Source organism: Cyprinodon tularosa, unplaced genomic scaffold, assembly GCF_016077235.1.
Source record: "Cyprinodon tularosa strain WSP-4 unplaced genomic scaffold, ASM1607723v1 ctg15, whole genome shotgun sequence".
Taxonomy (NCBI): domain Eukaryota; kingdom Metazoa; phylum Chordata; class Actinopteri; order Cyprinodontiformes; family Cyprinodontidae; genus Cyprinodon; species Cyprinodon tularosa.
Window position 1 is genome coordinate 1,423,954 of NW_024038331.1, and position 23,047 is coordinate 1,447,000.

At 36.9% G+C, this 23,047-nt stretch overlaps 1 long non-coding RNA gene across 2 annotated transcripts; it reads left to right on the plus strand.

Annotated features, from left to right (window-relative positions):
- The first annotated feature begins 373 nt into the window (after positions 1–373).
- On the plus strand, positions 374–12,924 carry LOC119779634. 2 transcript variants are annotated; one of them, XR_005280256.1, is made up of 4 exons: positions 374–623; positions 2,048–2,080; positions 3,677–3,932; positions 11,612–12,924. It is a non-coding gene; the product is annotated as an uncharacterized LOC119779634 (long non-coding RNA). The 2 variants fall into 2 exon arrangements; XR_005280257.1 differs by lacking the exon at positions 2,048–2,080 and having other exon boundaries at positions 609–623.
- The last annotated feature ends 10,123 nt before the right edge of the window (positions 12,925–23,047 follow it).

Consider the following 23,047-nt stretch of genomic DNA (forward strand, 5'->3'; position numbering starts at 1 on the left):
AGTTACCAAACTAACCTTCAGCTGCTTTTGCACTTACTTATTTCCTTATATTGGACATGAATCTATATATTCTTGGGTGCAAACCTAAACAATATGAACAGAACTTCTGTAAAAGGGTAGGATATTTGCCAACCTTTGTCAGGATAGAGGAATGTCTGTTTGATATGTCTGTTGAGGGGGCATGAGCAGCACTGCGAGCTTAAAGCTCTGTATTATAATTGCATCTTTTGTCTTGCATATATAACAAGAAGAAGAAAAAGGAGGGCGGGAACAGTGTTACCTCACCAACCAACATGGGGGCGTGGTCTTCATTTGGACGCAGATATATGAATTTGGACAAACGTGATGTTGAGTCATTCTGAGGGACAACGCTGGTGGAGATGTAACCAGGGGAGCGTGGGCAACATCCAACTCTCCCCGTTTGCGGCGGGGAGAACCTTGGAGGATGGACCCGTTAGAAGCATAAATGGACTGCGCCGACGGGGACGTCACGATGCGTCGTCGCCACAAAGCTCATGAACGCGCTCATTTGGCGACCAGCATGCCGCACACCCAGAGGGACCACCGCTCACCAGGGGACCCCATACAAGCCCACCATCGCTGCAGCACACGGAGAGGGAAAAGTAAGACCCACTTCTTCTGTAAAAAAATACAATTTTCTGACACTCTGAGCGTCTGGATAAAAAAGGCGCAGCTGCCCTTTAATGCTCCGAGCCGTGCCAAATGAACACCTCTTCATCATTTATTATTATTGGTTTACCTGAAATGTGGATCAGATGAGGATTTCTAAAAAATAAAATGCTAAAATAATGTTTTCAGGGATGCAGGTGTTGAGACGAGTTAGAGATGCATGCATGGTGCGCAGCATCATCTGAGATAAAGACTCAGAGCAGCATGTGATGTCAGCAGCAAGAGACGTGCAGCTTCACTTGTGGCTGCAAACACTTTGGGCAGCAGATCATTTGCAGTTGCAACATAAGTAGTGCATAAATGTTAATAATAGCGCCACAGAATATAAATCTGCTTAATACCATTGTGACCATTCAGGTCACTTCACAGCCGACTTAGAAAAAACCCCAACAGAAATCAGGTTATTTTAGATATATTGCATTTATTGTTTTTGCAGACTTAAACCGTGTGAACCTACTGACTCAGGATCTGCCATGCTCTCATTACTTTCTCAGCTGTTACATAAGTCCATTTTGCACCATTTACTACATCTGAGGACAGATTTGAGAGTTATTATTGCATACTTCATAACGCGGGGTGGCAGTCGATATAGAATCATATTACTCCAGATTGTTTTCTGTTCCTTACATCACTCTCATATTCGGCCTTTTCTTTTCATTTTTTCTGCTCAGCGAGAGATTAGCCTACATATTAAACAGGTCAATAAATTTACAGCATGGCTTTCTTTCTATCCAGCAGTAAGACTTTCTGCAGGCTCAGGTTAGAGCTCTTACATAAGGGCCGTTTAATCTATCTGGAAGCTTTCTACTTTCATTTTTTTTTTATATTCAATTATATATCCCCATTATACAAGCTGTGTTTTGTTAAAAGCATTTTAAATAGACAATATGTTAATTATGGATGTGATCTAAGTTTAATGTTTGGTCAAAAACGCGTGTTTTACACATTCATGATGGCACAGAGTTATCTATTTTGCTTCATTACAGAACCTAAACCATAAATGTATCCTAACAAGAAAGCCTGAGATTTAATTTGATGGAAATATGTGAAAAAATGCCTTAAGGTATCAAAAAGGGGGTATTATATCCTGCCTTCGGCAGCTGGGACGTGCGCCAGGACGCACAACAGGTCTGAAATGGAAATGGGCCCCATCAGTCTGCAGCTGCATCATCTGCAGCCACGGAAGCTTCAACTGGACAGAGATGCAAACTGGGAAGATTTTATGATAGTTCCAATATACGTTTAGGGAGAGATCTCCCCTAAAGGGATAAACAATATGTATATGAGGACGACAGAAAATTAAATCTCTTCTTTTCGGTGCACTATAATGTTTTTTTTTTCTTTTGTTTCTTTTTAGAACTGAAGAATCAAGACATCCTTTAACCTCCAGGTGACTATGACTGACTCGCCCACCATCCCTCTGCAATGTGATACAAACTTTTCAAACATAAAGCGATGGTAGAAGTCAGTGATAGGCGTTAAAATCCAGCCGGGATCTCAACTCCATCGCCGCGACTTCATAAAGAAATAAACCGAAACTACACAATAATTTCCAAAAAAAAAAAAAAAAAAAAAGAGAGAGAAATGTATTGCTGTGCTACTTTTTCTATCTGCGTTATTTAAAATCACAGAAAACAAACCAAGATATAATAATCGGGTGAATTTTAAACACACCCAGCTTAAAAAAGGGCGCAACGATACAAATGAATTAATTCAAAAAATACATTATTAATTACTAAAAGAAGTAATGTAATGTAAATAATCCCTTTAACTTAATATTTAGGAATAAGGGCTATTTGCTGGGTTTTTGCTTGTATTTGTAATCTTACATGATAAGAAATGGTTTGTTTGAAAGGTGTGAGTGAATAAAAATCTACAGCTGAAATGTGCAACATGGTTTAAATATGTGGAGAAGAAACTGATCTGCAGTGAGGGGTGTTTCTGGCAAACATCCAAACATTCATTGAGAGAAAGCCAAATAAAGTGTTTTCCTACTAAATGCATTTCTTCTTCTGTTAAGTTGCTGCAGCAGCAGTTTGTTCAGCCAGTGGGTTCTAAGTGTATGAACGAAGTCATTGGCCTGTTTTCCTCATGCTGTAAAAAAATAAATAAATACATAAAAATGTAGATTTTATTAGTTAGATCAGCCCCTTCACTTACAGCCAACGGAAAGCTGATTCAAATTAACAAATAAAGTTTGGGATAAAATGCGCATTTTCCCCTTACACAAAAATTTTGCTTATTTTTCTATTTTCTCTGTATATGTACGGTAAATTATTTTTAAGAAATGCTTTTTAAAACATCTCAGTTCTCAAAATTAATAAGAATTTTTCTTTGCCTCCTAAATATCTTTATCACCTTTGAAACATTCCAATCTGTTTATTACGCATTCTGCAGCATGACAAAAAATTTACATTTGCTCCCTTTTTCGGATGCTTTTACACAAAATATGAGATTTAAAAAAAATCGGACTTCACAAATAACTTTAAAATGCTACAAATTTATATAATTCTAATCTTTAAATGAAGAAATACAGTTTTATACAGAGTAGTATTTGTTTTCTGTAAAATCAAAGCATGTAGTATTTCTGCTTTATTTGCACCTTCTGTTGCATTCATTAAAATGTTGTTACTGTTTTTTTTTTTTTTTTTTTTTTTTTTTTGCATTATGGGATGGATTTGCTTTGAAATCCTATAAAATTCAGATTTCAGTTGCATGAAACCTTTAATTGCTTAGAGGATGTATTTTTCCCCAGTAGCTTCCCGTTGTGAATCTTTAGTGATGCTTTTTTTTCTTGAAGCAATTTCACAGGGGTGCTTTTATCACTATGTGATCAGTCGTCTGTGTTAACACTACATAATGTGTGACTATTACTATCTTAATTTACACCTCTGCCTGCTGGTTGGCACATATTCTAGAGTAAATTAGCTTTGTTTTGGTGAATTAGTCCTAATGTCTTTTCCTTTGTTGCTGTTTGTCTTTCCAGATGCATCGAGAGGTGTTGTTTTTATCCCATCTGAAGAGCTGTATCCAAAGGCCTGAGGGGTTGTCTGTTATCTTTGGTTATCTAGCTGTATGAGTGACGTACATTCTTCATAAAGCTAGATAACCGAAAGTAACAAGAATCCCATTACACGCATGCACTGGAAAAAGGAAAACAACATGGAAAATAGTCCAGTCGAAGAGCAGTAGCAGATAGGGCTGGAACTGGACGACAGCTGCTGCTAACCAATGATGTGAAGGTATGATGCTGCGTTACATAAGGGCTGATTTTACCAAGAGGGGAGGGATGCATCTCTGTGCAAAAAAGATAACTGTGATATAAAAAAGAAAATGAACACAAATGTGCATATTATCAACGTGAACAATAATCCAAACTCAATAATCATTTAAAAATGATTTAAAACCTCAGCAATCCTCAAACTACGCTTTTAGTTTTTAAAGCCTTTCAGCTAAAAGAAATTATTAAGTGACATAAAAAAATATTTGTTTAAAATCACACCCTGACAGGTTTTTAGAATTTTTCAATATTTAAAGAAAGTCAGTAATACTGAACCCATTTGAAAAAAATCATCTCCATTAAGAGCTGTCTTCTTGTCCCACACACACCTCTTTCAAATCTTCATTTAATCTGATGAATGATCTCATTTAGCAACACAAAATAATTAAACAGTTTTTTTTTTTGTTAAAAAAACATGAGTTCGATAAAGATTTTAGGCCCATACATTTTTTTCATTATTTAAAGTACTTTTTAAAACATAACTTGGCATGGACCTTTTCTCTCAGAATGACAATCATCAAAAATATATATGACGTTATCTAATTACTTTTACCAAAAACAAAACAAAAAAAAGCAACACTTTTTCAAACTGTTGCTAAAATAACAAAACATAGTGTAAAACAGCTATAATTATGCAATCTTGAATTTTTTCAAATTCAGAATTGTTTTGATTTTGATACACTGACTCAAGTAGAAGTGTAAACACCCACTAGCAAAGAATATTATCTCCTTTTTGCATTTCTGCTCTTCATAACAAACATTGACTTCTTTGATATGGCTCACTAACCAAGGCCTTTGTGTGTTAATGAATGGCTTGAGCACACAAGGGCAAAAAAATAAATAAACATCATGTAATCAGTTGTGCTCTATGCTTGTTTTCCAGTGGTTCTTTTCACATGTAGATCATTCAGAAATAGGCTACACATGCCTTGTACAGATTATCAGCCCATTCCGATAATAAGGTAACCAGCCTGACATTAATATCTGATATAAGATTTAGAATCAAAGCTAAATTAAGGAGGGATTTTAGTTTTTTTTTTTACTTGACTATGGCTGTTAGTAGATTTTGGTTTGTTTATCCTCCGAATGCCTCCATTAACAAAAAAAAAAGCATCTGAGGGAATAGTTTTTAAAAATTACTTTCAATATCTTTTTTGCACCATAAAGAACGGAGGCAAGCATGAAAACTGCAGAAAAAATTTGAGTGGCCAATATGGACAGATTGGCTAAAAGGGGTTTCTCTCAGTATGGCTTTAATGCAAGCACCTCCACTGATGGAGTGTGTAAAAGATAAAATCCAAGATGTTGCTTAGATAGTCTATCTTGTATAGTCTCCAGCTCACCAGCCTGAGGCATTCCAACTGAAGTTTCTAATGGTTTTAACTCAATAACCATAATGGTCAGAAGTCCTTAACGTTGGATTTTCTTTGTTAAATATGAGTGACTCTTATTTGGACAATTGAATAGAGGAGCACACAGCAACAGGTGCAGGAGGGGAGGTGAAGGGGAAAGCCATTGTGTTAGAGAAAACTAAGTTCAGCACCTACAGTGCCCTCTCATTAAACAGTGGGAAATGTTTGTTTAGGAAAGTATGACCTTTCCTGATCCTTGGTATCCCTTCATTTGGTAACTTGTCCATGTGTTGATGTTACAGCTTTTAGCATTTAGCAGCAAACTGGTTCAGATACATGTGGCAGTCTTTTTATACACCCCCCCCCCCACATGAATAATAATCCATACTCATCAGGGTTTGACTTCTTTTATGGTACCCTTCATAAAAGCACATAATGAGACTGCAGCTCTTGTTGGGTTTCAGAGAGCACGTCCTGCAGAGGCAGAGGTGGAGACAAAACAAAGACCATCGCCAAAGGCAATTAGCAGCACTTTGCCTCATTTAGAGCCTCTCCACTCCAGTGTAAGCTTTTTGTTTTCTTTTTATGCAGGGGACTTTTATGGAAACATGTAGAAAGAAATGAAAAATTAAACAAAAAAAACACACCAGAAGAATGAAAACCTTTAACCATGATCTACAAACCCAGCCATAGACACCAGCAGGCTTCTTTTAAACTACATTAAAAAGAGAGATTATGGTTTGTCATTATCAAATACATGACGCTTCGTATTAGATGATGTTAAACCTGAGTGTCAGAGAACGGTACAGGAAGTCATTCAATGACAGCACATGATATTGCAATTAGCAATAACACGCAACATAACTGTTTTTGTGAGATTCCATGAAATTTGTGATTCAAGTGTAACCTTCCCCTAAAAGCCCATTGGATTCTGTTTTACAAGCAAAAATCTCAAACTGAGGTTGCCGCCTCTTCAGGCTGTACAGTTGGGTTTGAATGAAGCAGGTTGGAATCTATTCTCTGTTGACCACACTGTACTTCCTGCAGCCCTCCTCCATGCTTCTCCCACCCTCATTCATTTAATTTCATTCTTTGTGGGGTTTTTTCCCCCAGCTCAGATTCTCAGATGGTTGGCTCTGATTTGTGTGCATTTGCATAATGAATGTCATTTGCATGCTCAGGGGCAGACCATACCATGAAACGGCTGTGTTGGTTGTTTGTGTGAGTGTGTCTGCTCATGCATGAGCCATGTGTGTAAATGTGCATGTTTTATTTAATTTTTTTTAAACGAACAGACCGACATCATGAGTTGTTTCTCTTCCATGAGTTTTTTTTTCCCTTTGTGCCATGTTTGTGAGTGGGAGAATTCTTGCGAACGTGTGGTGGATGTAGGGCAGCGATGTGATGATCATCCCTCCTGCTCCCTCCCCTCTATCTCCCGCTGTCTTGGTAGTCGTTCAGTGATGCACCAACTAGAAGAATGAAAATAAAAGACTCCTTCCTCGATCCCATAATCCTCCTCGTCTCCGACCCCTCCCTTGCCAGTTTGTCCTCCTCTCCCGCATGGCAAGTCACAGTCCCGCCACCATCTTAGGTGCTAAGACTGGCACAAAATGGCAGCTGAACAAGGAACGTGGACAAGCCGGCTTTGCACCTTCCCCCACTTCACGTATGCCCCTATCTTTTCCGCGCCATTGGTCGCCTCAAGACAGTGTTAATTACTGCCCGTGTGTTAATTGCAGAGACCGCCACCCCAGAGACATGCAGGAAGGGATGAGATAGGAGAAAACCGTGCAGCCAGCGTAATGTGAAAGAGGTGGTATTTTTAAGGGCAACTGCGTCGCTTTTGGCCGTGCCCATCGTCACACTGCAGCTGAGCGAGAATTTAATGGCGATGCCCGGGAAAAATCTTGTTAATTAAATTGTTTTAGTGTTTTTAATTACAAAAGCGTTGCAATTAGCAAAACTGGCAGTATTTCTGCATGCGGAGCTTTTAATTCCAGATGAACGTGGAGGCATCTTGATTTGATGAAACGGAGAAGAAAAAAAACAACCCATACCCTCCCACATGTACACGAGGAGCCATAATTAGCTACACAGCACCGTTCATAAATCTCCTCTTGTAATCAGACTTAACAGTGTTCTCACATGGGCAACCCGCTTCTTGTTTTTGTTTTAACCGTTGGTCAGTCGATATAGGATAACATTTCTTCCATTTTTACACTTTCAGGGTCTAGTAGGCACTACTCCTAAGACACTGCGTCACATTGCTGTACAGATTTGACAGCCTATTAATGTCAGGACAAATTTGATGTCGAAGCATTTTGATGAATACCTTGGTGCACATGTTAAAATATTTTTCATTTGCCTGTAAAATTCCTGACCTTCAATCACAATACAGACCTCCGACATATTTTTTTATCCAAGTTCTCATTCCTTTCTAACCCTTTTTTTAAAGAATAACTACAAAAGTTAATAACTGAGACAGATTTCTTATAACGGTCAGGGCTTTAAGTACTGAAAAAAACCAACATACCCAGATGGATCGATGAATCGCTGATTAAGTAGCTGGTTGCATGATTAAAAGCATAGAGAGGTGGGACAGGGTTTGTAGATAAAAGACTGTAGGGATGGACAGAACAGAATATGGTCGGATGAAATAAAAAAAACTGATGGAAAATCGTAACTGTTAAACAGTTAGATGGGAATAAGATCTGCACATACATACTGTATTTCTATACTCTTTTTCTTTTCTTCATACTTCTCTTGACCAAGATTATCTCTGAATAAGATGTTCGCAAGAGCTGGAATTAAATTCTCACTGGGATTATAAACATAAATGTTCTTACAATTGATACTAAAAATTGCACATGGATCATCAAAGCATTAGGAATTTACGGTATATCATTTATTCAATTTATTCAATAATGCATCTTAGCATTAGGGACTGAAAACCTGTCATCAATTCATCCATCTGGATGGATGTAATATTCATTGACTAAATCAAAAACACCTGATATTTTAGAGGTAATTTTATCCTATTGTGCAGAATGTAAAACCCATTGGCTACTATTTATAGGATAAAAGCTGTATATAACAAGCTTATAGCTAGTTAAATAATAAGGCTATCTGCTCAGGTAACTTGTCCAATACCACCTTGCTATCAGCTGTTAAAATTACACGTTGCTTATATGAAACTGTAGCACCGTTTTAGAAGTTACAGGTGGGGTGACCCTTTGTGTTGCATGTAAAGGCTGTCCAGTGCTCTACTACAAGAAATATTTTTCAAACTGCCACACTGGTCTCTGTCTCCTTCAGCCAGCTGACCAGCAGTAAAGGGTAACAGGTGGGGGAGGGGCACATGTGGTTTGCCCTAGGCTCTTTACAGGACCCCACCCCAAAACAGTTGGAGCAATGTAAACGAAAACATTAAATATTCTCCACAGCTTTGATACTAATAAACACTACTTCCCTGATGTATATGAAAATATATATCGATGTATAAGCAGCTCACCACTGGAAAAAAAAACAACATTGATTTTTTAAAACATTCTGCTGATAGAAAGTCTAAACAAATTAGTAATTTTATACTACCGTACATTTGTTCTGCATTCCACAAGCATGTTATTTTTTCATGATATTTGCTACTGAAACAATCCCTAGAAATAGAAAAAAAAAATAGAAACATTATTGTCCTACAGTTAGAAAAATCAGGTGTAATTTTACAACAGAAGAAAAAAAAATCCCTCTGTGTAAATTCTCTTTGAAAAAACATTGAAGCAATGTCGATTTTATTAATGCAGCGATGGTTGATAAAGAATGAAGGCACAACATTAAGACAATGTCTATACGACTTCAAATTAAGAATGGATATGAAAAGGTAAAATGCTGCAACACGAGGACATCCTTTGGTTTGGTCATTTTATATGAAGCTGGTAGGGTTAAATTAGCTTTACTAGTTCTAAGACAAGGTGTCAAAACAGATGTAGGCTATGCTGTGTTTTAATCGATGCGTTGTTTTCCACAAAAATAATAGTAACCACACTACAGTGAGAAATTTTGCCTTTTTTTTGTCAGACAAACGGGTCTGAAGGGGTCAAAGAGATCACTTTATAGAAATGCATCACTTCTTCTTACCTCAAAACTACGCCTGGAAAAATATAAGTACTGTTCAAGAAACTATACCAGTTGAAGGATGATGAAGGGGTGTGGGAATGAGGGGAGGAAAAGAAAGATGAGGGGGAGACAGACAGACAAGAAGAAGGAGCCTGCAACGGTGAGATCTCAATAGTGTGAGGCCTTCTTTGTGTTTCCGTGTGAGGTTTATTTTGGGGGCGCAGGGGGTTGCTAAGAAAGGAGGCAAAGAGGAGAGGGTGGGGATCCTATCCTGGACCCTCAGACAAGCGGTACATTGTCCTCCCCAATGTGCGGCGGCACTTGTGGCGTAACGCCATTATTTAGGCCAGTGGAGGGAACCGGGGTCTGCAGAGCAGCTTAACCAAAACGCCAATTAGAGCCGGATCATCCTGATTAATGGACGAAGGAGATTGTTAAACAATGCCGGCCATTGTTAACCTAACCCCTACTTTAACAACCAAACTATATATAGATATTAACATGTGTCTCAATCTATTTTGTCACACATATAAAACTCATACCAACCTTCCCAGTGCAAAGAGAACTTAAAGTAAATATCTAATAGATTATAATCCAAACCAAACACAATGCTACTTCTAAGAATAAAGTTTGAATCATTTATTTGTTTTGGGGTTTTTTTATATCCCTAAAATCCTACAACATTGAAGCTACACTCTGAATCAGACTGAACATAATTTGAGTCACTAATTTTCATGAGAGTGGACTCCCTTTCTTAAGAGAAAGATTTTCTGGTTCGTATGCTAATCACACACCATGTGATGCTTGGGTCTGCATCTTAATACGTGCCGCTTTATTGTTTTTTTTAAGCATATGCACTGAATAATTAGTCACTGCATACTCCAATCAGGGGGGACACCAATGTGAGGTTTCCATGGTCACCCCATCAGTTCCCCCCACCTCCTCCTTCTCCTCCTCCTTCTCCTCGGCTGCAAACAGGACAGAGAAAAATAAAGCGTGGGAAAAAAAACTCTTTGGGGGCTCAGACAATGATGGCGGGATAAGGGAGGAGGAGGAGGTGTGATGATTTAAAGAGCAGCTTGTGTCTAGACTGACTGCTGTAGAGTTTGGTTGTTTTGGGGGTCGACGGGGGCATATTTCACATTCTGTGTCTGTCTTCACTGAGGGCATTCTGATTGTAAAAAGGAAATACACAACAACATGAGATTTAGGGATACATAAGAGTATGCACAATCCTACGACTTGCTTGAGGTCTTTATATTTCTTTATAAACGCTAATTTTAGGCAACAGTGCTATCGCTCAAAAAAACATGCAGGCATTTTCCAACCAAACCAGTTTGAGTAACACAATACCTGCTATTTAATCCCAAAATGTGCATGTCTTAATCCCAGAGCTAGTTTTACTTTTAGTCTATGTGATTTTAGACAAAAAATATTAATCATTTACATTTTAGGTCGTATTAGCACAGAATTAATAAAAACTGTCCATCTCTGTGCTGCTTCTTTCAATGTTATTAAGCAATATAATTTTGACTAATTTTAGCTAGGGTAAGGCCCTAATTATTATAGATTTTTTAATGTAACAATAAAATTTCAACAAGCATAATGATGGAGCCCTGTTTCTGTTGCATATGAGATGGTATCGACAAGCCAGTATAGTTTGATGCCTATAAAGTTCTGAAACATTTGAAAAATGTAGCATATACATGTGCAAACCTGTAAGCAATTAGGAAGCAAATGCCCCTTTTAAACGCATCCTGGCTGATGCATATTTGGAATGTCACAATGATCAAACCAATTGTGAAACATGCTGGAAACAATATGTACTATGCAGTGAAACCAGATGTAAGCTAGAAAAAATAGTTTGACATATTGAAGCACTACAAAAATGAAGATGAGTGGGTCTAAAACAAAGTAAAATTGCATCTGTAAGAGGAGAACCAATATCAGTATATTTATCTTATATTTGTCACATTGCAGATTCTTCTGTTGAATAATACCTCTGTGTGTGGACAATGTACTACTTTTCACCCAGTAACTCTTTGTTTTTGTCTTTTCTATAAGATGAAAATTAAAACATTTGATGTGAAATTTCAGAAGGATATAAAAAAACTATTTTTAATCAAATTATATTAGTTGAAAGCTTTTAATGTGTATCATCTTTTCTTTTAAGGTTTCAGATGCGCAGAAGAGGATTTTGACTGAGCCACTGACATCACTTTCACAAAGGTGTTTAAGGTGTTTAAACTACAATGATTAACCTGTTTCAAGGATCTCAAACACAACAACGCAGAGGCAATGCAGTGGGCAATGAATACAGAAGATGCTATCTGAACGATATACCGAACATTGGAAAGCTGAAAGACACACGGATGGATTTTGCAAGCAAACATTGCAAGCTCGATTCTGAGAAGCTGCTCTGCACATCTGTTCAGGAAACATCTGCACTAGATTTTAATGTAGGTCAGAGCTCAGATCAACAATCTCTCTTACAGGCACACAAACAAAAAACAGAAAATTGAGCTGAGACATCAATCACATTTATGCATTTTCATGTAGAAAAGTGGAAATAGTGACGAAATTAGGGAATGTCAGTAGCATATTTACAATAGACAATTTAAAACATTTTGTTTTAATTTTTGATTGAGTCTTTTATTAGTGTTTGTTTTTTATTTAGTGATACATTTTGTCTTGTTTGAATCTGAATGTCTCAGTGTGTTGACAATCTTAGGACTCATTGATGAATCACCTATAACTAACTGCAGTGTCAAATGCTTTTTAACATTTTATTTTATTAATGCATTCTTTAGGATGGTTTAATGTTTATTTTTGTTTTTAGCATAGCATTTCTTTTTAGATATCCTGCAGTCTATTTTTATTTTAATAACTGAAGCACTTTAAAAATGATTTAAAGGATTTTGAATGTGCATCATTATCATAAGACTGGAGCAACCTCAGCAGTCTTTTACAATCTGTGTTTGTGTTGCACACTTACTCTGCAGGGATTTTAGTTTTGTGCCTAACATTGAATTTACCTATGCAAGAAGAATAAAGTAAGATGCTGTCAAATTTGATAGATTCTGTACTAGTTTTTGCTTAGAAGAGTTTGTACTAAGCTTTTAGATTAGCACTTGAGAGGATAAATGTTCAGGCTTGTTTTATATTAGTAGCACATTAAACAGAGACGTGTTACTAACATACAATGACATGCGCTTTATGAGCACAAGGCAATGTGAAAGGAAAGGGATTTTAAAGGAGAATCTGTAGGATTTTTATTACTTCAAACACTTTTTTCTCTACGAAAATGTATTAATTACTGCTGGTGACAATTGTTAAAAGGTTTTGTTATAATGTAATGTAAACTTATGTGAATGCACTGTGAACAACTGTCTCTTTGGAGTTTCAGAAGTTCAGTTTGCACATAACCTAATATGTACTATGCAGCTTTCTATAACATAAATCAATAAAATAATTAGTGTGAAATTTGTATGTCTATCCTTATTATTATCTCTTCTAAATATGGTTCAGTTTATTCAAAGAGCAACTTAGAAAAAATCTACCTCAACGCTTTGAAAAAGACAGAAAAATAGTCAAACTAATTTCCAATAATATGGACTCAGTATGGACTCAATTCTTTTTTTTTTGTTTAGGGTCCAACACATACTAGTTCAATTAAATGAACCCGAGATATAATAAAAGTCCAATTTAATTGTTAATATCACACAGCTTGCTGCATTATGCTGCTTTTAAGCACCGTTGCCTTGCAGCAAGGGGGTCCTGGGTCTAAATTTCTGCCTTCTGCATAAAGTTTACATGGCCACATATGCATGGGTTTGTTTCTAGCTTTCAGGAAGTCTGCCCTATTCGGCCTTCAAAATCCAGAGGGACATCATTGTCCGCAGTTCAAATAAAACTCATTTGGAACCACAAATGTTACATAATCTTTTGAGAAAAGAAAACTTAGAATTTTTTTATAATTATCTACAATACAAAACATCTTTTTTAGGTTTAGAGAACCATTGTCTATTTTTTATTTTTATTCTGAAGTTTAAAAATTCAGTTAAACATGAAGGGGTGGATATATTTATCTACCATAGGATATTGCTATTACTGGACAATTATGTTAAAAGAGCACATAGCTTCTGCCTTAATGACTTGAAAAATATATTCAGTAAATATTTTAGAACCGACAGTGGTGACAGATGTAGGAGTTTGCCTTGCAACTGGAGGGTTGTTGGTTCAAGCCCCATCTCTGGCTTTCAGTGTCGTTGTGTCCTTATGGGAGACACTTCAACCGCACTATCTAATGATAGTGGTCAGAGGCACTGGTGGTGCCAGTGTATGGCAGCCTTGCTTCTGTCAGGGAACCCCAGGGCAGCTGTCGCTACAATGTAGTTTGCCACCATCAGTGTGTGTGTGAATGGGTAATTGACTGAATGTAGGGTAAAGTCTGCTGAAATTGAAAAGGCACTGCATAAGTACACGCGGAAATATTCAATTAGACAAGACATCAAAAATGTATTTTCAAAATGTAATGAAAAGTCACTGGGAAAAGTAATCGATTAATTGGTCTTTAATTGGTCATTATATGAAGGGCAAGCATTGCATACTTGTAACCATAAGTTTGATCAGTTTTGTGTACTCTGAGCACACAGCTATGTGTTAAAACCAGGCTAAGAAGAACAACACAAGACAAATTAACAATTACAATGAAAAAGAAGAGGGAAAAACAAAAGAGACACAAAGCTTAAAAACGGAAGGTGATAAGAATAGAGGAAAAGAAGGAAAAATAGGACCTGCACACCTGCAGCAAGAGAAAGAGAAAAGACTATAGAACAAAAAGTAAAACAAAAACAAAAGTATCACCCAGAGCCTGAGGGCCCCACTAACTCAGTTGACCATCAATGTCTGTGTAGACCAAGCATCCCCAAAGTTGGCCCTTGAGGCCCGCTGTCCTGCAGGTTTTAGAGGTTTTTCTGATTTAGCACAGCTGATTCTGATGATTGCAGTTCAGCAAAAGCCTGTAAATCAACTATTCATGTTAATCAGCTTTGCTGGAGCAGGGGAACCTCTAAAACCTGCAGGACAGCGGCCCTCAAGGACCGACTTCGGGGATGCCTGGTGTAGACCAACAGATTCTAGAGTCGAATCTTAATTTCGCTGAAAGCTGGGACTTTTTGACCAAATGTCTGTAAACCTCAATAAACTAAAGCAATTTTATAAAGACAAATTAGCAAAAATGTCTTCACGAGAAGACGCGCCACGACTTTAAGCAATAGCTGCTGGAGGTTGTTTGACAAGTTATTAGATCCCTCCAACCCCCCAAACACCGGACACCATTTAGACCTTGGTATATAGGCTTAATCTGGTCAGTCCATGATAATCTTGATTTAGTACAGAAATAGTTATTGAAAATTGGCTGTGTTTGGTCGGTCTGATTTTGTCCCACTTTAGTCCATAATAGACGTTGAAAAGATGTTCTAAAAAAGGCTTTTCACCTTTCACTTTTCAACCAAACGTAGACGCAGTTTGGACTTAAATCATGTGGTCTTTGTAATGCCTTTTCAGCCAATTTTTTTCTCGGTGGGAAGCTTTTACACTTTAGCTTGATCTTTATTATAGGTATTTTGGAGAATTTTTCTAAAAGACCCACCTTCTCCAATTTAAAAAAAAAAGCACATGCACAACCCTGTACCCGCTCCAGAGAGAGAACATATTAAACACGTGCGAGAGCGTGCACAAGGCTATTTCTCTTCTTGCATGCTCTATTTAAAATTTGCTGTTTGCATTGCTCATACAAGCTTACTTTCCAAAAGAGGATTTGCAGTTTTTCCACTATGTCAGACTCGCCACTGGTAAGTGAAAATGGTGACGAGCATGTAGAATCGCCTTACGTAAAGATATCGCCAGAATGATTGACAATTAGGAGGACCTCTTATTTTGATGATCCACCCTGAAAGAACATCCTCCACTATATTTTTAAATATTGACAGCATATAGATTCTTTTGTCTCTTAGCCTATTTGAGGTTAAATGGAAGCTATTCCATCTAACCTTTAAGTGCATTAGGATTTAGGTAGAATCCACTCACTTTAACATATTTAGGTAATGCACCCTCACAGAATGTAGCAAACTGAAGAAAAAGAAAATGCATCTAAAAACACCTTAGAGATGGAAGACAACACTGTGTTAAATGTATGTATAACATGTTCGCCTGAATGTCAATGAAAGAGCAGGGATATAAAAATCAGGAAGTCGCATCTGCTTAAAGTCTCGAATCTGTGGCAGCGAGCCGCAGCTGCTGGAAACAAAGTGCAGGCCAGTGGATCCAGCTGCTACCGTGCTGCATCTAACAACATCTGGAAGTGTCATCTCTCTTCAGTTCACAAACACCCTGTTACAGTTCAGACTGAGCAGCACTAAATATAAGCATGAATCATCCCTGCTGCTAGATGACTGTTAAAACCAAACTGTTATTTATGGCTTACAAGATGAAAGTTTAAAACATTTTAAAGGCTATTCTTTTCAGGGTTATTATGTTAAAAAAAAAAAAAAAAAAGAATCATTAGTGATGGCCAAGATTCATCCATGTCCTACAGATATCTTAAATGCTGTTTAGAGAGACACCCAGGAGGCTGGAAGACAACCCAATAGCTAATGGATCAGAGGCAGGCATTTACTTTGGTCTGGTTCATCACCAAGCCAAAACATACATGAATGAAAGTAACAAAGACACAGGTGTGCTTTTAGAGTCTCATATCGACCCAGCATGCATATTTTTGGACTGTGGGAAGAAACTAGAAAGAACTCATGCATGCGTGCAAGAACATGCAAATTTATACATACAAAGGCCACAACACGGAGACATTCTCTGTCTCCAAGAGCATCAGCATTGATTGGCAGGTTATATTTAACTCATTGTCTTTTAGACAGATTCCATGAGTTTTCCCACTGACCTTAAACTATAAGACCTTCAGTCATGACAACTTCAAGCATATACTATACCCAACACTAATGTTGATTTAGTTCATTATTTAAAAGTTAAATAAAAAAGAAAATACTCAAATTCAAATACAATTTCCAGTGCTATCAAAATAGGCAACTGTTTTGGTTTTGGAGCATAACTGATTCATAAAATAAAAAAACGCTTTTGTAGTTTTCACTTATTCATCTTGTAAAGAGATCTTTCTACCTTTTGATTTTCACTAAATACGACTTATATATAAGCTACTTATATAGATTTTTAAAGAAAAGCTTACTCTAATAAGAAAGCACAATCAATCTTATAAAGGAGAGTAGAATACTTGTGTCCCAATTATTGAACATATGTGCTCAACTGTCTGACCTTTAGCGTCTTCCTACCTTTAGTAGGTTCTGATTCTATACCTTAATTAATGGCTCTATTTAAATTAAAAGGTGCTAAAGTATGGAGAAAACGAAAGAGAAGAAAAATGTCAACTTAATCATTTTTTTCAAGTATACCATATAACATGGTTTTAAAGAGGCATAAGTGCATAACTAGCTAAGCAGGCTGCAAATTAGGGAGAACGTGTCAGTGACTGATGCAAGCAAGTACTGTGTCAGGTTTGGGGACTGCAGAGTTTCTCCATGTGGAGTGAAAAAAAGAGAGACATAAAAAATGAATTTATCTAAATTAACAGTACGGTAAGTTAAATGTTACAGCCTCTTCAAGAGTCTGATTTGGATAACATATATCTATTGATATTTTTCTCTCATTTTCAAAGCAGTAGAATCTCTTTATATTACCATTGACTCAAGCAAGGGATAGAATAATTAAAATTGTTACTCCATTTAACTGGTATACAGTATATAAAAGAGTGGAACGCTCCACTGCTCATCAAAAGCTCAGCTGTAGAGGTGGTCAGCAGCACCAAATTCCTGGGGGTGCACATCATAGACAACCTCATCTGGACTGTAAACACCACCTCACTGGTCAAAAGGGCACAAAAGCGCCTTTACTTCCTGTGGAGGATGAGGAGATCCCACCTGACCCCACCCATCCTCATCACCTTCTACAGAAGTACCATAAAGAGCGTTCTGACCAGCTGTCTCACTGTGTGGGATGGAGGCTGCAGCGCCTCAGATTGGAACAGCGTGGTGAAAACAGCAGAGAAGATCATCGGGGCTCCTCTTCCCTCCATAAAAGACATTTCATCCCAGTGCTGCGTGTCCCGAGCCAGTAACATCATCAATGACCCCTCACATCCCCACCATGGAATGTTCTCCCTGCTGCCCTCTAGGAAGAGGCTTCGATGCATCCACTGCAGGTTCAGCAGATTCTGGATAAGTTTCTTCCCTACTGAACAGCTGAACTGTTGAAAAGACTCTAAATCAAGTCATAGACTCTGCAAAAAACTGATAACAGCAAACCAAAACACTGCATATTTGCACGATATATATATATATATGAACTTCCATATCAATGCGTTTTTTCCACGTTTTTTCTCCCACACATTTGATCACTGCTGCACTTTATGGAATGGAAATGTTAATTTTACTGCTAAGCTGCTGCTCATTCACTGTCTGAAAGCTGTACAAAACAAAATTTCATTATGTATACACTTTGAGTATACAGAATGACAATGAAAGTTGTCTAAGTCTAGGTGTTGTATGATGTCGACAATGACCTAAAGAAAGCGCCATCTGAACAGTGAGCCTTGTACTTGAGGCAGCGTTGCAGACTCTTTCCTGCCCCAGACGGCAGGAAAGTTGAGGGAACTGTCTGATAGCGATAGAATCAATAATGAAACAAAAGGCCACGTCTGGGAGGAAAATCGTGGGAAGTGTCGCTGAGGGGATGATTAGCATTCTGTATTGCGAGTCCCCACAGGCCGTCTCCCGGGCCCCCCCTCTCCCATCCTCAGAAGTGAAGAATGGCTTTAAGGGGGCAAGGAGGGGGCAGCAATAGAAGAGAGTAGGTTGCACAGGGCCAGACGGGGGATGCAGAAAGTCAGGGAAGACAGCTTCACAAAGACGGGCATGCTGCTGCAGCAGGGAGGCAACGGAGGAGGGGGGATGGCGTGAAATCAGGCAGTGTGAGGGAAATGGGTTCAAGTTCAACTCCAAATCCTCATCATCATGTTGAGGTGATGAAGACAAGATGTCTCCTGAGGAATCCCGTCTGACTGAGACTGGAACTAACTGAGGGGGAAGTTTTATTAAAGCTGAGGGAACATTTATCCCTGCTCAGACTGATGGTAAAAGAAAGATAAGGCAGTTTGACTCAGATTCACATAACCATGAACCTATTCTCCTCTTAAGTTTATCTTTTATTAAATAAAAAGAAATAGGTTCTGGATTCATCAGTGAGCACTTTAAATTTAAAAAGATTTATGGAATTTTTCAAAAAACAAGATTAGAAAATAAAATGCATTTTATTTCTGTTTGATTAAACATTATATGTTACAGTGGAACTGTACATCAGGTTATTTCTCTTAGATACATTTATTAAGGTTGAACTTCAGATCAAATTAGACTCAAAGGTTTGTTCAGATAGGGTCTCATTGCTGCTGGGATTCATTAAAATATCTCTGGACATGAGCTGATTTATATTATTCGTTTCTCATGTCTGCGTTTAGGCTCCTAAATATTATAAATTTATCTGCACATGTGTTTTCTTTCCTTTGTATAATTGATGATGATTTATTCATTTATGTCTTGACCGCATTTTGATATTTCCAGTTTTGGCTGTGTCTGATCTATTACTTCTTGTTATTGTGTTGTATTTATTTTTCTTTACCCTCCTGCCCACTTTTTAGTTTCTCTTTAATCTGAGTCTTTCATTTGCCAATTGGACTGCCTGTTTAAATAAAGATAAAGGAGGGATGGACAGGGAGGGGTGGAGGGGTATTTGGCAGAATCATTTATATCTTTCTACCAAAGCCCTGCCTATGAAGCAAAAAAAAAAATATATATTTTTTTTAAAATGCTGTTTAAACTCAACAGATTCATAGGGATGTAATTTTTTTCAACAAACAAAATAAGACAGCTGGTATAACTATTTACCTGTTCAACTTGCATTCACAAAGAAAAATGATTTGGATAAAAATAGGGCATTATTAACTGCATATCATCATAATCCTCTATATGTACAATATAAACTGTAAACTCTATGTGTACCTTCATATAGAATATAATATATTTAAATATTTAAGAGTTTAGGCCTTCCTTGTGTAAAATGTATACAAATATTAAATGATTATCACATTAATATGAATCTAATACGGAAAATTATAAAAGTGCTTTTCTATCAATGTTTAAAGTGTCTTATATTAACTCTATAAACCATCTAAATAGACACATAGATAAAGATAGTCTATCTTAAAAAAAAAGGAAGTCCATTACCTTTGAAAATACAGCCTATCCATTGATTAAATCCAGATAAAAGCTATTAAACTGATTATTCAGTACATTTTAAATAATTTAAAATACAGATTGTTTATCAATTATATTTGATGGATGACTACATACACTTGAACATGTGTTTTCTAGTGACCTTTTATGGTTATAATAGCAAGTGTGTCTTTTTTCCTTATTGGATGTTTGATCCCTAAAAATGAGAGGTTCCATATTATTTGCAATTGTTAAAAACTGGAGAAAGGAGTTTTTATATTTTATAATAAAGAAAAAGGTACCATTTTATTTATTTATTGTTCTTGTGTATTTCTTCATGAAAATGAATAGTTTTTAAAATTCTTTTAAACCTTTATATGATTTGTTCAAAAACCTGAGCAGGAATAAAGGTTATTTATTTGTAGGTAAGTGGAGTTAAATGACAGATTTTGGTCTCCTTGACTTTAGGAAAACGTGGTGTACATTATGTAGTCTTTTAAATCCAGCAGAAAAATATAACTCGTAGAAATCATCTAAATATATGTCTTGAAAAATATATGAGTGTTAGAATGATTAAAATTATTTGGATAACAGTCCGTTTTTCCTTCTAAATGGCCCAAATCAGTCATATTTATAGTAAAGTTGGCCAAAGATCTAAACAATTCATCTAAATTAACATCGCATCCAAACATAATGTGTAGTTAATGAAGACTCTTAACATGTCCAAGGTCAGAAATTGAGCGCAACATAAAGAGATCTGACCCCAGGGCAGCGGGACAAAGGTTCATGACCTCTGCCTATAGGCTCTTGTGCCCTATGACTGGAGAGGGGGGGGGGGGTTCTCTGTAACCCTCACCAGTAGTCTTTTAAATCCTCAAGTTGTTTGACCTTTGATCTCTTTGATTGCCGCTGTGCTTCCTGGCAGGCCACTGGGATTTCCCATAATGACACCTGTGAAATCCTGCTGTTTGCTTTATGTGCTGACACACCCTCATGATTTAACAGGACTGATTTCTGTTCAAAATATGAAAAGATTATGGAAGAAATTATCAAAATCTCAAACTGAATCCTTTCCTTTAAATATTGAACCATTTCAAAACAGCCGTTAAAGCTTAGATTATTTTCAACAAGTAACACATCATCAGATCAAAATAAACTATATTTTTAAATCTTTTTTATGGAAATACAACAATGGGAATACTGGTGTTCTTTTAATAAATGGGAAGTTAAAAAACAGGTCTGCTGAAGCTTATGATCATGGAATGACAGGTGGTCACTCCTGGGGAGATTCACTACTGTGACATATTTCCTCAAACTATCTGTGTTTCATGGCCAAAGCCTCAGAAAGTCGTTTTTACAGATAGATGTTGATAACATAAATATGTTATATATTTACCTTTTTTTCAATGCTTTATCCTATTTCATTCATACTGTCAGAGAGATTCTATTTAATCTCTCTCACCCTTTATAATGAATGAAGTATCTTTGAATTTAATTCAGTTCAATGTAATTAAATGTCTTTACAATCCTTTACATGTCTAGCTGCAATCACTAGTTGGTCTGGCTAGAGAAACTGCTGTATCAAACTGACTAAAGAAAGTTAATTCATGATGTAATAGATGCAATGAAATCCATAGTATTAAATATGTATTGTCAAAGTAAATTAACTCTTTTAGAGTTATTACAACAACAATTGGAGTAAAATATACACGATGTAGAGAGTCAATTTAACACTGAAGCACTTGGATTACTGTTAAATTTAACTCTTAAAGTGTTGCTTTTTTTCCCCAATGTTTAAGTTTTAACAAGTGGTAAAAAGTAAAGACATAGAAATAGTTTTATAGTTAACAATGTACCTTTAAAATATAAAAATAATTGGGCCTGAACAAACCCCAATATACTCATATATATACTCCCACACAGAATACAAAAAAATAAAAAATAATAATAATAACTAAATAAATACAAAAAGGATCAAGTTAGGTGAACATAATGAGTAAGTGGACAGAAACAGATATACCAGAAGGTAAATTATTAAAGTAAAAAAAACTGCTGTATTAAAACTATGTTAATCTTTTTCCACAGTCCATACAGACAAACACTCAAGAAAAAAACAAACAGTTTTCTTCAGGTTTCAGGGGACACTGCTGTTGATATGTCAGACAAACTTAACTCAAGACAGAAGATAAAAGAGAAGGGAAAAAAAAGATATTGATAAGAATAATACATAACAGCTATATACGTTTCACCGCATCAGTCTGAGATATTAGGTAAATTAATCTTTCTAAGGACTTTTAACAAGAGGCTCCACAAACCCAGAAATCTCACAGAAGAGCCTCTTAAAGTAAGACGAATTTTCTCAAGTTTAATAAAACACAGTGTATCTCTGAGCTATTGGATGTATGATGGAGGTTGAGGCGACTTCTATTTCCTTATAATCTCTCTCCGTGCCAAAAAGGTCAGGAAAGCCAAGGAGCACTTCTGAAAAGACGACATGGTGGGCTGTGAAGGTGCAACCCCAAACAAGGCAGTCAGGGGATCAAGCTCCAGTTTCATGCAAAAAATGTCCAACAAAATAGCAAAAACTTTGGGCCAGTAGTTGGAGAGCTGAGAGCAGAGCCAGATAGTGTGGATCAAATTGGCTGGAGAATGTTGGCATCTATCACAGGCAGGAGAAACGCTGGTGTAGAACTTGGCCAGACGACTTTTAGTATAATAAGTACGATACACAAGTTTGCATTGAATAAGATTATGTCTGACACAAACAGAAGACTTGTGCACCAGTGACCACATTAGTGTCCAAAGATCCTCCGAGATAGCCTGTCCCTTAAAGTGTTACTTTAACATTGCAAAATTTACTGCAGTTGGCTTATGTAGCACTGAAAAAAAATATTTTGAATTTTTTTGGGTTACTTTTGATATTGAACTTTGATAATATAAAGTTAAATGTTACAAAATCCCCAAAACAACAAATCTGTAAGATGGCAAACACTTTTTTGTATTCCTGTAAATGTAAATAAAGTATAGGAAAAAAAACCTGGAAAGAAATCTTTCCAAAGTTTTGCCAATGTTCTCAAAACAGGTAAGCAGCTAAAGATGGGGAAAAAATACGATTTTTTTTGGCATTTCCTATCATCTTTAATGAAGAGGTCATGGCCTGATAAAAAGGCTGTTGACCTGCTGGTGGCTGAGTTTAACCCCTCAGACCTTCTTTTTGATGGGAGCTAAGAGGTCAGGGCTCAGCCTGGAGGGAAGTT